The sequence below is a fragment of the Chaetodon auriga genome, chromosome 2, assembly GCF_051107435.1.
Source record: "Chaetodon auriga isolate fChaAug3 chromosome 2, fChaAug3.hap1, whole genome shotgun sequence".
Classification (NCBI taxonomy): Eukaryota; Metazoa; Chordata; class Actinopteri; order Chaetodontiformes; family Chaetodontidae; genus Chaetodon; species Chaetodon auriga.
Genome location: NC_135075.1, coordinates 7650639 through 7668502, shown reverse-complemented (window position 1 = coordinate 7668502; position 17864 = coordinate 7650639). Strand labels below are relative to the sequence as shown.

At 44.5% G+C, this 17864-nt stretch overlaps 1 protein-coding gene across 4 annotated transcripts in view; it reads right to left on the bottom strand.

Annotated features, from left to right (window-relative positions):
* sulf2a (sulfatase 2a) overlaps window positions 1-17655 on the bottom strand; it is a 33117-nt gene extending 15462 nt beyond the window's left edge. For 2 of the 4 annotated variants that reach the window (XM_076751990.1, XM_076752008.1), the window contains exons 1-2: window positions 17532-17642; window positions 10117-10185 (exon numbers count right to left, since the gene is read on the bottom strand). The gene's annotated coding sequence lies outside the window, so the exon portion shown is untranslated. Of the gene's footprint in view, window positions 1-10116; window positions 10186-17531 lie in introns of all 4 variants that reach the window. The other 2 variants (XM_076752000.1, XM_076752017.1) reach the window with 1 other exon arrangement.
* Between the last annotated feature and the right edge of the window lie 209 nt (window positions 17656-17864).

Genomic DNA, 17864 nt, shown 5'->3' with positions numbered 1-17864 from the left:
GCAGCAGAGAGCCTCCAAATCTCTTCTGCGCTGTTCTCAATGCGGGAATTTGCTATCCACTGTATTCTAGTGCTGTAAAACATAAAGGAAGTGGCCAGGAAAGTTTAAATAGACACATCCAGTTTTGAATGTGGCCCACTGCAACACTATCAAGCCAATCCCTTTGGTCATAATTGAGGCTGGCAGGGCTTTGCTAATGTGTGACTTTGTTCCCACTGGCCTGCCGAGCTCTGAACAGAATGTGCAAAATCTCCAAGGACCCTTGAATTTACCAACAAAAGTTGGCATTCAGATGCAAATTCTGCAACGGCATGCATCTATGTGAGAGCAACTTTCTCTCAGAGAAGTTTATGTGTGTGTGTGTGCGCGTACGCGTGTGTGCATCCCTGTGAGTATGTGTCGGTGGAGGGAGGGGTTTGCAATTCTCAATACAGTATGGAATGCTTTTTTCATGATAATAAGAAGCCATGGTTTGTTGCCATCCTTCATCTATCATTCTCTGCCTACAAACCTTTGCTCCAACACCAAAATTCGGTGCTTTTTCAATCAGGCTCATCAATCTTGTACCTAAATATCTTCTTTGATGGTGTACTTCGTAATGACCCATATGGGCATTTTCTACTCATTTCACCCTAGAGTTGAAGTATGGTTGAAAATGCAATAACAAGCTGTGAACACAACATTGACATATAACACCTTTAAGTTGTTATGATGTGCTTAACAGCAAACAGCTGTTCATTTACACATCCAGCAATTACAGACAACATTATCATTCATTTGGAATGTTTCTGGTCCAATATTAACTCTCTTTTAGCTCTGTTTTTGGGCTAAACATCTGCTCTTTAGATGCTAAATGCACTGTGTATTGTGTGGCTGTGTTCACAAACTAGTTACTGTGTCTGTCTGCTGATGCTGAGCAGAAAGTGTAAAGTGGATTTTTAGGGCATTTGCTGAAAAGGGGAGCTGCAGATTCAGGTAGGTTCATCACATTGTTTTCACATTGTCATTTGATACATTGTTATCATAAAAATATTGATTACATTGGGCCCCCTGGACAAACACTTCACCTGGTAGAGTGCTTACTAAGGATGAGTCCTTACTTCAGTGGCCAGGCTTCGATTCCAGTGCAGGCACTTTTCTGCACATCCTTCAGGGAAAGACTGCCATCATGGCTAAAGGGTACCAATGTGGACTGTAGCATTTTATAAAAAAAAACAAAAAAAAACAAAAACAAGAACAAACAAACCTTGCTTTGCTGTTTCAAATGCTTTGTGTGCCTGTAAATATCTCAACACCTACCACTTTGCTTTTCTCCGTGCTGTAAGAACATTCCTGCTTTGGTACCAAATGTACAAATGGGTAGTTTTAAGCCATTTCAACCAGCAACCAGTGCTGTCATTTATATAGAGAGGACAGTCTCCTCATGACATGTGCTTTAAGCACCCTGGTGGCACAGCTGTGCCCCACAGTATCTATTCTACCAATAACCTCTAAACTAGTTGCTTATCAATTATTAATGTTGGCTTGATGACATCTAAAACAATGGCTCTTTTAAGGTCAGTACAGTCCATGCAAACTCTCCAGTCCCTGGATGATATCCCTGAAAATCATATTCAATAACTCTCCAACAGCTCTTTGGTCTAAAATAGTCCCTGCACATTCTTTTGACAAATGTGCCTTTGCTTCCTAATAACTAACTTTAATAGTTGAGAATGACAAGAGATAAGGCGGAGGCTGATCCCATTCACCGGGAAGATTTAATTTAGATTTCCCTCAGGTTCCGATAAGCTTGGCACTCTGCAGACATTTAAAGATGACAGTCAGAACCTACACAGCAATTTTCTGTTTGAATACGCAGACACAAAGAGCAGTGGTTAGGCTTTAAAAGTGAGAAAATGAGATTTCAGCTGCAATGAGGAGACTCAAGTGTGAAATATTTCTCTCCACAGTTAATGTTAAACTGTTTGCCCCTACATTTGTGCGCTTCTTTCCTTGTTTAGACATCATATTCTTCCCTAACCTTTAATGCCATGTGGAATGTGCTGCCCAGACAGTGAAATATGAATGAGTGTAATTTTAGTGCTTAACACATCATTAATCCTGCAGTGAGTCTGCTGCCCTGTGAGAAAGGCTGAAGCTGTGATGTGCTCTGGCTGGAAAGCTCTCACATGCCTCACATATACTGCACTTCATTTGTTTATATATTTTTTTCAAGCAGTCAAAGGATGAATGTTCCTGGGTACATCCACCTAAATTTAGTTTATCTACACTATATAACCAAAAGTAAATGGACACTTTTGGTATGGGGCTTTGTTCAATGATTTTTTTGGTTAGGCACCTATATTCCAAGCAACTTAAACCTTAAAGCTACAGCATAAAATGATATTTTATCCAGGTCCATAAAGACATGGTTCTCCCAGATTATTTTGGAAGAGCTTGACTGGCCAACTGCCTCAAACTGGAACCCTGACTGTGAGCCAGGCCTTATCGCCCATCATCAGTGACCAAATTCACTCCTGTTTTTGTAGCTGAATGGGAGCAACTCCATGCATCTAGGTTCCAAAATCTTGTGGCAAAGCCCTTCCAGAAGAGTGGAGGCTGTTATAGCAGCATATTAATGCTGAGACACTCAACAATCACACTATAATTTCTGGATGTCCACATACTTTTGACCATTAACAAAGGAGATTATAAATAATGTATAATTATAAGTCAATCATAATGGCAAACACACACACACACTGTCCTCAGAAGTCATCTGCTGTTCGGAACACTATATTGTACTTTGGAAGTTGGAGCTTGGTCCACACCCAGACACAGGGGGAAAAAACATCTCCATCTCTTCAACGCCGTAATCCACAAGGGTCATTATCTTTTAAATGGTTTCATCGTGAGAGAGAGTGATGGGATGCCGGATGAATAGTTTGGTGGAAAAAATAAGGGGGTGAGGAACAGAGGGAGAGTGAGGGAAAGAGAGAGACAGAGAGGTAGGAAAAAAAAGAGACTGTATGATGGTGTCAGTTCAGACAAAAGGCCCAGTCATGATGTGTTCTCGCTGGAGAACAAAGAGCTCTGACAGACTCCCTGTATCTGCTCTGTTGACTATAAATGTACACCACACACACACACACACACACACACACACACACACACACACACACACACACACACACGCAGGCAAAGCGACAGACAGACACATAAACACACCCACTCTGCATATCAGACTTCAAACTTCTCTCTCCAACGAGGGGACATAAAAGGAGCGAACCACAGTTAGGCTAATTATCTCTGAATCTGGAGGAAATGAACAGCATCATATTGTTGTATTGTTCTGAAATTGTTTGGCCCTGGCAGCACCAGCGGGACATCATACAGCTGCTGCCTGCCTTTTTGTCTCCTCCAGGTTTAACAAACTAACTCAGTGAATATATTCCTCATAATGAGCTTGGATTGCAGCCACACCATAAATAACAACGTCAAAACCTGCTGCAGTGAGGATGTTTTGGTGACTGAATTCAGTCTTCATCTCTTAAGACGCTGGTTTTCTCTTTCATCCGCACACACCCACTTCGCTCTTGCTCTCTGTTTCCAGCAGCAACCGAGTGGCATGTTGAGCTAGCGTGGTGGTCTGCAGGTTTTTTGGGGGGCTTCAGTCAGGGTCCACGGCAGGGTCACAGCATTTACCCCTCCTCCTCTGCACCCTTGCGGTACGCTCCAAGAGAGCCCAAAGAGAACACGGAGGTGTTAGAGAGAACACAAACAGAGCCCCGATTGTCCCTGGCTAGGGTTCAACCAGCCCCCCCCCCCCCCCAGCCCCACCTCCAAGAGTTTAAGACTGAGAGAATGAGCAACTGTCAATGGTGTTTTGTAAATACGTAGCTGTTTTCACTTCAGATGGGTTTATTCAGATGTCGGAGGAAAATGTGCCTGCTTTGCAGTCTACGAGTGTCCTTGCCTTTCCTGTCCTATTGAGGTTTGTATGGGAAAGCCATTTGTGGTGCGTCCGAAAGAGCGGCACAATTGCCAGCTCCTTTGAGACAGGGGTTGACAGCTGAAACAAGTGAGCAAGCTGGTGGACAGGGCAGCCCGCTGAGTGATGGCTGTTTCTTATTGGCACTTATTGACCAGAAGCAAAGCCCCCCTACAGTGTGTCACATCTCAGCTAAATGGATTACAGACAAATCAGCTGGGGCCAATTGTTCCACAGACCTAACTACCTCACTGAGACCTCAGCGCAGCCAAATGACTTCTGCATGACATTGCAAAACTGTGGCACCAATGAGAAATCACTCAAAATATGATCTGCTAAGAACTGCATAACACTAATAAGGCTTGATGAGAGGACCATTATTGGGATGCACACAGTGATATTTATCTGCTTGGAATAATGCAATTATCCCTCTAAACAATGCTGTAAGCCTTTAGTTTATAAACTGCACACGTGTTGGTAAAATTAGATCATGTTCCGCAGGACTCAGGTTTTAAGCTGTCATTTGTTGTGTTTTAATTACATGCCATTTCTCTCCCATCATCAAATTAGCACCTGCAGTGGGACTGCTCCTAATCGCCCTGACTTAATGATGATTACAGACAATATCGGTTTCAACTTTCAGTAAACAACTGCCGCCCGCCCGCTGAATAAATTACTGACAGCCCAGATAAATCAATACGCTGGCTGGAAGTTACAGTTCAGCTGCTGCAGAAGTGATCACTATTATGGACTCTGGATTCTTTTACTTGTCTGATAAACAATGGCTCCTGACTACTCAAATAAGCCGTACAAAACAGAGGGATGTTTTACCCTTGGGTGGTGGGAGTTTGCAGGCATTATGGGGACCATCCTCTCTGATGTTAAGTATACCCTTGGCGGGTTGGAGAGGCGACGACCACTTCTTTACTTCTTCACTCCTCCCATTCTCTGTCCTAACCCCCACCTTCAGTAGCTGGCTTTCTCCTGGCCCTTTTGTCAATGGATTACTGGGGGTTTAGAGACGCACAGGCTCCCCTATCGGAACCACACAGGGGGTTAAGACTGGAGCACAGAGCAGAGACCTCCACACAATGATCTGAATTACAGAGGCTTTCTATGTATGGCCACTTATATTCCCCTCATTTGCTCTACTCAGAAATCACCACAGAGCGCTATTCAGTGCTTGTGGTTTTTCCCAGCAGGGATTTTGGGATATATGCCAAAACACAGGGCAGATTTTTGGAATCTGTAACAATACCTGTCGTTCAAACAGAGTGTTTTCTTAACCAAACTCTTTGTCTTTTGTTCGCTTTAAACCCAAACATGTGTGATGGTCCTTGTAATCATTCACGGTAAACAACGAAGACAGAAAATACCCACAGCAAACAAACAAGCCTCAGGTGAAACCGCAGCAATGTGTAACTGCACACAGTCAACATACACAGCTCACATCATCCCTCCATATTGTGAGAGAGCACAGGCTGTCTCCTCCTCTACAGGTCGGTATCCATCTCTCTGTGCCTCATCCCCGGGACAGATGCCCAGACAGCCCATCTGTCTGTGCTGACCTGTGTTTGGGACCATGGGGGGAGTCTAAGTGGCCCACGAAGGGGGTCTCTGGCATGTTGCCCGTCCGGTAATGACAGTTAAGCTGCCAGCGGCTTGCCTAACAGCTCTGGAGGTCTCTCTGTGGTGCTACGGTATTGATATTGTATCGGGTTGCAAAGGGCTTGGCAGCCTTTTAATGAGAGCTCAGATTGATCAGGCGGTAGTGGCTCTCCCTTTACTGTGAATGATGCTCATTGGCTGTCCCTGCAGGCCTGACCTCCCTCTGATCTGTATCACTGACTGAGCAGAGACACAAACACACTCATGCCCTCAGTACATAGTCACACAAATGCTGGTAAATATACCCATGTAAGAATGTGGAAATGCTTAGTAGTCACAAACATAGTCCATGTTGACGCACCATAAGGGTTCAGGTAGCAGTAATGGTGGAGTCTGTTCGCAACAGCTGAAACAAAATGACTAACTAACTGTTAAGGGACACAACTGGTTGCCAAAGTCATCAAGTTTAAGGCAGTAAACCATACAGATAAGGATATAATTGAACTTGAAATTGACTTCTACAATACAAAATCTGTTCAGTTTTAGTCTGCATGTAGTAATAAACAGATACATTGCTGTAATCTCAACAATCATTGCCCCAAACAGAATACTTAATCAGCACTTACACAGAAAAAACTACTTTAAGCACATCTCACAGTAAAGAGAATTGCTGAAATAACAGCTAACAGTAAAACTTAAGTTAGGAAAGTAAATCATAACAATATTTAAACATTTATTCTGATGTACGCCAACACCCGTGCACATACACACTTCACTAAGTGACTCACCCACATACTCACAAAGGAGAGAGAAATCTTCCTTTATGCTGAAGTTCTCTGTGGGGTCACTAGGTGGACAACAGAGGTAAGCAAGGTTCAAATAAACAGACTGTCAGAGAGTGAAAGGAAAAGACAAAGATATTTAAACCACCTGCCTGTCAGCCCCTATAATGGTACTTCACCTTTCCATCCCTCCTCCTCCTCCTCCTCTCTACCTGCCTCCATGCCAGGTTCATGTCAAGGTCACAGCAGTGGTCTCTAGGACTCGGCTCTCTCCTATTAGCCCTCCATTAGGCACCTGTCAGAGAGGCAGCCAGCTGTCTGCCCCCCTGTGGTTGTGATCATGACCCCCACCCCTCCTTGGGATCTACAGCAGGGAAATAACAGGATGGAGGTAGAAATGAAACCCTGCTCAGTACTCAGGGGAGAGGACACTGTGATTACTTTTCAGTGGCCTTTACTACCGAAGCAGCGGGGAGACCTTTACACGACTGTGCTGCCGATTGGTCACACTGAAATGTGGATTTCAAAATTCAAGTTTCAAATGTGCTGGATTTGCACGGGTGGAAAAGGTACATGTTGTCATTATGTCCTCTTCAAAATGTTCTCTCGCTCGCCCTCTTCTTCTTCCTCAGTTTTCTCCCCCTCTCTTCTATTAAACATGCATTAGCAGCTCCTTGATCAAGTTCATCACCTTTGTGTTGTAATTAGTGCTGTGTCAGAGCGTAGAGCCTGGCCCCATTTCACTAATAGAGTAATTACCGTACTGTCGGCTGGCTCTCTGACCTCCGTCACCCTACCCCCACACACCTTCAAACCTTCCTATCGCACCTTCCTATCAGCTCAGACGGAACATAAAGCATCAGCCAGGACAGGAGATGTACCCAGCTTCTCAACTGGGGGGATTTATAGGTGCCCATAACCTTTTACTGTGGATCACACTGAGCGAAAAGGTCAATCAGATTCATGAGAAAAGCGTCGTGGATGAATGTCTGCTCTTAACGAGCATTGTATAGCGCCAAGATCACTGTTGCACTCTCCTACAGGAGAACTAGAAAAGCATTAAAAATAAATGGGGAGCACAGCCAATTCAAGACACACATAAAATGGCCAGTAAATTCATAGGGTAAGCAGAGAGAGGGGCGGGGAGGCACTGCCTATGGAGGAGAGAGGGACACTGTTTAACGGCTGTAGAGATTTAATTAATTATCCCTACATCACAGTTAAGGGAGGGTAAAAGACTGCAAGCTTCAACCAGAAGCCCCATATCTCCACCAGATGTCCTGTATTTTTTACAGGGTGGGCAGTGATGACATACTTGGTGTCATCCTGTGTTTGGTAAGCTCCTTGTTAAACACGACTGTGTTTAAAAACTATTAAAGCAATTATCTTAACGGCAGGAGAGCTGGGGATCGGAAGAGAAGAAGAGAGCCTTTTGTGGAATTCAGATGAAACCTCCTTTCAGCACCATCGCCCCAGATAGCTTAAGTTAGCTGAGTGGTTATGCAATTGGCAGAAGAGATTTTTTTTTCCAATTGTAGAGATGCACACACACACACACACACACACACACACACACACACACACACACACACACAGAGTTTCTTCACAGCCAGCCACTTCCTTACAAATAGAGAGCCGACTTCCCAGCCAGCCGATGGGAGCTGACACACAGCAAAAGAATGAGCTGCTTCTGTGTTGTTACTATAAAGCTTGGCCAGAGTGCCGATTGGCCTCTCTGTGTGTGGCGCCGCAGGTTGGCACACTCACAGGGGGCTTTATTGGGGTGCCGTCCTGAGCGTCAGGCAGCATGCCCGATGTTGACAAAGCCTGGTATCGCCTGCTGTCAGCCCATTCTGTGTGCACCCGGCGGAAAGAATCAATTAGGCCGAGCTCACAACAGAACACTTTAATATTTGACTTTTAATCAGTGGGCAGAAGGCAGGCTGGGGCATGGAAGCAAGCTGGCAGTTTCCGTCTTGCTGATGTGGAAAATGAGGGTCAGGAAATTGCTCCCAGGGCCCCATAATGTGCACCACATACCCCAGGGAGGATGTGAAGAAAAAAACGCCACCAACAACAACAGGCTAATCCCCAGAAGTGTTAAGGGAAAATATCCCTTCGTCACTCATAAGATATCAAAAGCACCTTATGCAACCAGCTGCAAAGAACAGAGGAGAAAAATCACATAAATCTGTTCGTAAACAACCAGAGCTTTGTGGAAGGGACAGTGGTTTAAAAGAAGAAAACTGAATTGATGAGGTCTTTACTCGGCAGATGAACTGCGCCTTTGAAGAGTTTCTCTTGAAGACTTTTGGTTTTTATCCTGCACTGCCGAAGGCCTCCTCTGCCAGCAAGAAGAGGAGGAAGAAAGAGAGAGAGGTGAATGCTGTCCTCACGCTGGGGTTTTGAAGTGGAGATCAGTCCTCAAACAGAATAGCTTACCAAAGGCACATCATTCACCTGTCTGCTGTTGGTAGTTTCACAGAGACAAGAAGGAAAATCAAAGTTCATCTCCCTCAACTGCTCCATGACGAAAAGTTGCGTAGTCAGGCATGCTTTTTTTTTCCATAAACAAAACACTACCATGGATATATTAGGTGCCGTTGGTAGCGAGTCGTTTGTTAATCAAAAAGGAGAGCTGATTACAGTCACGTACTGATGTTTTTGCAAGTGATAATGAGTCAGCTGTGCACAGCTGTGTACATAATGTGCCCACATGTGCTGAGAGCTGCTTCCTCTGCTGCCATCCAACTGTTCGCACAGGATGACTCTGATCACAGCAGCAGCTCAAGCATGTTACTGGTAAACAGCCAACAGGAAAGTGGTAACGCTGCAGTGGCGATGTGTCCACGTTATGCCGATTTATTGCCTCTTTCAAACAGTGTTTGCACAAAAACAGTTCCATTTTTTGAAACTCAGTGCCTCAAACTACTGATTTAAAGCATCAAACATAGCCAAGGCTATCACTGCTTGTTTCGCAAAGACATGAACCTAGTTTACTGCCCAAAGCCACAGGGGGTGAAGGCAATTTTTCAGCTGCTGATTTGATAATTGTGAGCTTTGCAGCACTGCTCATTAATTCTCATGATTATTTCCCATACCCTCACCTCATACCCACTCTCTGCATCCGTTTTTTTCACTCTCTTTTCTCATCTCTTCATAATTATCATTTGGACTGACGGTACCAAAGGGGGCATCTGCTGTGGCCACAACACAGCCACAACACCCACAGCTCTCTTTGATCATCACATCCATCCCAGTGTGGCCAACAATGCCCATGCTCATACTCGTGCAGAATGAAATGCTATTCACTGGCAGGCAGATCAAATGAGTTGATCTGATTTTGAGACCGACTGTTCCAACGTGATGCAGGAGATGCGACAAATCTATCCCCCACAGTAAATTAAGTGTGACGTTAACTGTGGCCTGCTGTGTTGTGTATTTCCTCAGAGATCTGCAGAATCCATGCTAATAGGAACAAATATCACAACCTGTGTGCTCAGGGGGATGGGCGATACCCAGATATAGGTGTAAAGTTAGATAGATATGCAGGCTAGAGTGGAGAGACTGAACTTTTGGACATTTGGGCACTATGCAAAAATGGCTTTGCATGTACTGATCCACATCTATGTGTAACACATAAGTCTACATATGCACATACAAGCCAATCCTTTGTATGTGTGTGTGTGAGAGGAAGAAATGAGAGGGCAGAAGGAGATTTCACTTTCACAGTGTGTAAGCGGTGAGCAGCCTTACCTTCCTTTCTAAACAAGCTGTCTCTGATGTTCTCTTCTGCCACAGAAATCAGCCTCTGACTGCCAAGTTCTGCAAGCAAACACAAAGTCCAAAGTGGATGAATACTTGGAACATAGCAACTTGCACTTAGGAGCCCAAACAGAGCCAGACTATCATCTACATCTGGCTTGTTTTTTTCTTTAAAAAAAATCTTTTTCAAAATCTATGAATCTTGTACACATTCCGGGTCATCCATGCCTGATGCTGGCCTAATTGTATCAGACACCATAAGCCTGTGTCCAGGCGCCACTTCCAATCACCACTCCTCCTTTACACATACCCTGAGGATGGTGACACATCTGTTTTAGATGAAAGCACTGTGACAAACTCGAGGATATGGAGATAACCAGATATGTCATGTTAGTCCACATGATATTCGCACAAGATAAAATTTGTATTTGACTGATGCTGTGATGCCTGTGGAAGCAGGCAATAGTTCAGAAGGTGCAATTAGACCTGTGCCAGATATCATAGTGTCAAATTTTTTACATGATTTTCCCGAACCCTCCAGGACACTTTTAGTAATAGTGATAACAATTAGTTTCTGTTCATAATGCCACACAAGCACTGCTCACTTTCAGTCAAGCAGACAAGCAAACCCTTATACTGCTTTAAACTAGATGTCAGAAGCAGCAGAGGTACAGAAAAATAGCTGTTTTCACCCAGTTCTTTCCATCAAACTGCCGCCTAACACTGTCCACGTCTCCGGCAGCCTCTAGTTGTGATCTTGTAAGTTACAAGGCCTTGTTCTGTGTCTGCCTGTGAAGACATGTTGACAGGAGAGGGGCTGTCTGATCCATGTCCTGACTGGACAGGTGTTAGTGTCCAGCATGTAAACATCTGAGCCGAGCCAAACCAGCTTTGACATCTCCATAACCACTCTGTGAAATCTTGGCTTTGATCACTGTCTACTGATGGAACCTCTAAGAATTCATACATAGTCTTCGGTGAAATGCTTTGCACCCAACAATGTGGTGACACACACACACACACACACACACATGTTAATGTGTAGCAAGGCTAAGAATAAACCGGAGAACCTTATAAGCTCACATGTATCTCACCGCCAAGGCACGTCTCTGACCCCAGCTGCTCTCTGCCTGAGCCAGCTCTGCCGGCCACTCATGGGCATCAAAGAGAGGTGAGGCTGTACACCTGTGCCTGTCTATCTCTCTGTGTGTCCATCTGGAGCAATAAAAAGAGCCTAAGACCTCTGTCAAGGCTCACTTTGCATTGCGAAGCATATTCTTAGATAGCTTAACACATAACTGGCATAGACATTTGAAGCCAAGGGCACAGCGAGGAGGAGGAATTTAAGACGTGCGACAACAATACAAAACAGCAAACACATCATTTGTTTTCACAGGATTTTATTTGGCCAGAGATGACATCCACATATACTTGAAGCATTCAGCAGACACCGCAGGCTGCAAATGGTAAAAGTGATTTACTTTCCTTTTCTCTCGCTAAAATAAAGGAGTGACAGTTTTAATATAAATAAGCAGAGAGGGGGAGGAAGAAAGGGAGGGGATTGGAACAGGCTGTGGGTGACAAGGCAGTGTGACAAGCGTGGCAACTGAGAGAAAATGCGACACCTGGCCTTGTCCTTGATGTGAATAAGAGGATGATACATCAAAAAGTGACAGGGCAGAAAGATGACTATTACCCAGGCGAAGAGGAAGATGAAGAAGAGGAGAAAGTGACTATTTTAAGCAGTGGAGTAAAAATACTCCAGGGGTTCATTTAATATTCCTTTCCATACAGTGCTCCGGTGTTAATGAATCATGTTTTATTAGTTGCAATAATCTCTTGTTCTTGGCAGAGTTACACTATAACTGTATGGGATTTCGAAGCATTCCAGCAGTGAGATCAAATGCTCACGTTAAATTAAAGCAATCAGGCCACTCCATCCTCTCCTCACTGAGATAAGATGGAATAAGCCGTCTGTCTTTTGATCCTGATGAAGTTTGACCGAGAGGGTAAATGAGCGGGAGCCCGAGGCTGTGTTTTCTTGGATTGGTTGCATTCACCCCGTCAGGCAGGAGGCTGATTGATTTCGCTGGGCTGGAACCCCGGCTCTGCCCCTATTGATCCCTCATCCCCAACCCTGTCTCTTTCCCAATTAAGAGTTCACTAAGCCGCCACTATGGACCACTCCTAATGAATACTACCTTCCTGCCAACATGTCAATGGTGCATTCAGTATGCTGCCTGTCTCTGGTGCTTTCTCATTTCACTTTCGTCTGCTACTCCTCCATTCCAGTTGTAGGTAATGCTCAGTCACATCAGAACAATAATGGTGGAATTATTGGGGGTGGTGTTCAAGGTTAGCAAAGGATTCCTACAGTTCATTAAACGTAGGCAGGGGGTAGACAGTCCAAATCTCTGTACATCACTGAAAATCAATTGCTTCACCAGTGGCAAGATTTTAAGGATTAGAACGAATTGAGATACTTTGGATGTAGAAATCTGGGATGTGTCTGGGTGTCAGACGAGGAAGATCAAAAGATTCATTAGATTAGAATTAGATCAAACACAGTCAAAAGTTGTGAGGACAGACAGAGGAGGAGTTTGTGAGAGTGGTCGACATGAGAGAAACAGAAATCCACACGTAGGAGCCAAAAAGCTGTCTGGCAGTTTAATTGCCAGGTACATACACAGATACAAGGAATCTGCCTGTCTTTCTGTCTTCCTCCAGAACTGTTGGCACATTAGTTTCTTGATCTGCCCACCTTGAGGGTGCAGAGAGGAAAAAACAGTTCAGTCACAGGTCAGTTGTGCCCCGATGCACCCGGCCTTAAACCTGTAATCCCGCTGCTTTGGTGAAGTGAGGAAATCCAATTTCAGAGATCTGTAATTCCATAAACCTTATTAGGCACAACAATGGCTGCTACACCCTGAGGGAAAAGCATGAGGGAGAGGGTGTGGAGGGGGGTGGGTAGCTGAAGTTGTGACCAGACCAAACACAGGGATGGAGAGAGGGTGATGAACACAGAAATGGAGATTAAGGTAGAGTCCAAGTGTAGCAAATCAGGGAAATTAAGAAGACAGAAGTGTTCTGGCACACAGCTGCACTTCTAGTAAGTTACCATGACAAGGTGCAACACGGTGAAATGGGTGACGCACTGAGATTCACAGGGGAAAATTTTCAACTTGCCAGTCAAATTGGTGTCCTCAGTACTAGTGATTTTGTCGTCCCTTGTCTCACATTATTTAGCCATGTCTTAAATTAGTCACAGCTCTTCTTTTGTTGTTTTCTGAATTTTTTTTAATTTAGCATATAATCCCTTCTTTACTTTACGAGCCTGAACAGCGCAGATGGTTTTGGGTAATGCTCGTACATATGAATAGAATTCCAGAATAGAAAATAATCTATTTTATTTTGTTTGGGTTAGTGTGTCCTGCCATCACCACTGCATCCTGTATTCATTTAATTGTAACATCAATGGGCCACTTAGACTGCTGTTATGTGAGTGCACTCATTGATTGTTTGCCTAAATCCAGGAGAGTCGGGTGTGTCTGTTTGTTTTGCCTTGCTAATGGACACCATCTTAGCACACACCTCAGTGAGAGCACAGCCAAAAGCATGCAGTGGAGGACACATTGTCATAAAAGAAAGAAACACAGACAAGATGAGAGGAATATACAGCAGCGGAATGAATAAACGCGCCGTATCTGTGTGAGAGAGACTCAGGTGGTGGAAATGCAGATGAAAATAATCATAGTGATAATTACATCCACGGTGATGAAACTTTGCTTATCAGACAGAAAACAGTTGAGAAAAGTGGCTTTGAACTTGAGTCAGATTTTGGCCGTGTTTCAAAATCTCGCAATCAATGCTCTTAGCTAGCACAGTTAATTCTGTCATAAATTATTCACAACTGTAACAAAACTGTAGCAAAAGGCCACCGATAACCCCGGGATCTAAAAGCTGATTAGAGCAAGAGATTGGAGCAAGGATTTAAGACAAATTTTGGAGATATAGCAGGGCTTTAGTGACATGCTGTTTGATATTGCAAGTGAGAAGGGGCCTCCAGCCCGTCTCTCCTGAGACAGATAGGGCAGTGAAGCCCGTACTCTGTGGCCAGCAGGGTATAATTACATTTCCCCGTGGGGCACCTGCACCGCAGCAGCTCAGTCACATAGAGCGACGAGATTGAAATCTGATTGCACTCACACACAGCAGTCGAATGGCTGTCCACACGTGAATGCTGGGAATCACACGTACACACACTGTGCACACTGAGCTGATATGACACAGACACAAACACAACACACAAACACATGCAGAGGCACATGCACGTATAAACACAAAACAACGTGCTTCTCCTTATTTGCTCCTATCAGCCGCAGACTACTCTTCGCTCTCTACACACCATTGAAAGAGGAGTGTTTGAGGAGCGTCAAGGAGTCCCTCTGCCTCTCTATCATTAGAGCTGAGGGGAGCAGTAGCATCAAGATTTACGCACTGATCTTTTGATGCCGCCTCATCGCAGGACCTGTTAACAGCATCTCATACATACAGATGAAGAGGGACCCAGAGTGGGAACACGTGAGTGTTATTTACTGTCAGGCTACTTTTAATGCACAGGAGGCCTGTGTGTGAGTGAATGAGTAATGAAACACAAGCTATGTTTCAAAGTTTTGAGCTGACACAAATGTGAATTCATGTATGTCCATTAACTAAATTTATGCTAATATATTTTGATAAAGCCAAAATAGATATCTGTATATTCAACCGCAAAATTACATAATTAATGGAGCATCTGTAACTCTGCTTTGTCGTGACATATAATTGCTGTAAGCGACATAACAGTATGCACAAACCCAAAGCGCTCTCTATTCTTTACTTTTTTTAGGCACAGTGGTGGCAGATTGATATGAATGCCTTGTCTATGGTAGACAAAGAAGTAGGTATGATAACATCAGGGTATATTGGAAAAATCTGTTTCCATCAGTTTTTATTGCATCTTCTCTTTTCAGAATGGCAACTGCACCTCCACCGAGCATAAAACTTTTCATTGACAATTCAGATTTTTTTATGGACAAATAAAAAATGTGTTTAAAAACAAATGCACCAATCTGTGTTGCTACAGACAATAAACATGTAGTACAACAGCAAGTGGAGCAGATGGAAGAAGCTGTAGCTCTGTGAGGGCCGAATGATGCTAATGGGAGACATTAGCTTTAGGACCCTCTAATATAACCTCACTGTGTCTAACCACAAAAGGTCAAGGCGGCGGTAAAACGAGCAGACACCGGCGCTGCCCCGGCCGCCTGTTGGCCCGCAGAGACCGTCGAGTGGTGTCACCTTGGCTGCTGTCACCGATATCTGCCACCTGTCATCACACTGCACCGCCGGCCAGGGATGCGGCTGCGTTGACAATGGGTTTGTCGATAGCGGTACCTCCTAAGTGGCGATGGGGGAACATGTCCTCTGCTTTCATCAACAGCTTGAGTCAACAGCCTCAGTGTGCGGCATTAGCATACAATACATATTCATGCCGGTCTCTCCCTTCAACTGCATCGCCAGCCCTTCTGCACATTTTCCAGTCATTTTTACAAACAGCATGTCAAGCGCCCCATTTTCGCCGGGAGTCCCACACGGCCTCTTATGTATTCACAGCACGGCCACTGCAAACAACATCAACAGGTCTCAAGGTCGTCACTCGCACTGATGGTTGGTGTGCGTGTGTGCGTTTGTGTGTGTGTGAGTGTGTGTGTGTGTGTGTGTGTGTGTGTGTGTGTGTGTGTGTGGTGGTGGGTCATCTGTCTCAGAAAGTGTGTGAACAACTGAAGAAGAAAAATAGGAATTGGAGGAAGAATTGAGCATACGTTGCATGAGCAGAAATGTATGCAGTGTGAGTCCACCCATTGCTGGTTTGGATTAATGCAGCGTGAATAAGTGACTGTGATTTTGTGTGCACTTCCCATTACATATGTGAGTGTAACTATTACAGCTTTGTGGGAGTAAATATAAATTTGAACAAAGTATTATGTACATCTGGGTGTGTGCACATGGCGTGCGTGAGCAGAGTGCGCAGCAGCGCGCGGCTGCAGTCTTAACATGCCTGGGGACTAGCTGACAGGTAGACTAAGCAGGAGCATCCTCCTTTAGTCCACTGGCATCTCAGTGAGAAAAGAGGGCAGTTGATGTGGGGGTTGGAGCTTCCATGGCAGGGTGTGTTGTGATAAATAATGAATGTTTAAAGAACAGATCTCTGAAGCTTCTTTACTTTCCATCTATCCCTCCATCCTTGCATTCGTTCATCCATCCACCCATATCGGCACAACCAGCGCGGGGCATTCAGCTGTCTCTATCATAAATATTTCAGCCTTTAGGTCAGTGCTCACACCCCCCTCCACTCCGCTGCTCTTAACTGCCACTGCTTGGTGATGACACAGCCTTTTGACCCATAAAGATATTGACAAAACACTGATAGTGAGTGCATTGAGGGGGACCAGCCTCGCAGACTAAAGCAGGCTTCTATAGGAGTGGCAGCGGCTGTAACTGTTGAAATGGCGACTCTTGAATGAATGCTGCATGGTGGATACCTTCTCCATTTCCAAAAAAGGTCCCCACAAGCTAAACAATCACAAAACTGGACCAGTCCTGCCTTTGGAAAAAGAATCATATTTTCACAGTTGTAAGTGTTGTTTTTGCTCTAATTTTAAACCCCCACACACTATTCAGCAACAGTCAGGATTATATCTGGCTGAGTAAAACAAAGCAATGCTGAGACAATGAATGTTCCATATTTCAAAACACAGCAGACTGTGAAACAGGAAGACAAAGAGAACTAATCACAAATTGGATTCAACACCAAGACAGACCAAAGAGCTGTGAAAGCTGTACTGACTTGTTCGCTGATCAAAATGGATTCTCACAGATTCTGAACATAACCATAATGTAATGATTCTCCTCCGAAAAGATACTATTATGTAGAAACATGATTACTTAAAAGACAGACACTTAAAAAATGGTAATGTAGACACAGCAGATGTCGATACTGTCCAGCCTAAAAAACTCCCAACTTGTTTCACCAGATAAAGAGCAGCTCCTCTCCAAGCGGCTCCGATTCAAAGCCACATACTCTGTGAAGAGTCCAGTGCATCCGATGAACAAGAGATCTTAACTGTCTTACCCTGATGAGCAGCGCCGTTAGCGACTCCATGCATAAATCTCAGAGGCAAACAGAACAGATCAGAGCATTCAAGTGTAAACTAGGGCAAAGCTCCAGCACTGTACCTTCTAGATACGCTACTCTGGAAGCAAGTCCTGTGGAGGAACAAGCGATCACACACTGAGGGATACACATGCTGCTTTCTGTCATCTACCACAAACACACACATACGAACAAACACAAATCCACACACCTGTTCCGGTGAGTCCAGTACCATCCAGTCCTGTCCGGTCCGTTCAGATCCGGTCCCCTGTGCTGGCAGAGTGAGGAGCTCGTCTCACCCCCCACGCAGCCCGGTGCAGACAGCTCACTGTTATAGATGCACTGACAAGTGAAAGGAGGGAGGCGTGGTTTCACATGAGATAAATAAAAGAGGGAGGGAAAGAGGGAGGAGAGAGGCTCCCTCAATCTACAATTCAATTTTGCCCTCACTCCCTTTTTCAGCAGCGATCCTGTCCTTCTCTTCTCCTTCTCTCTTGTTTTAGCATATTCTTGATGTTATTCTATCACTCCTCCTTTCCCGTTT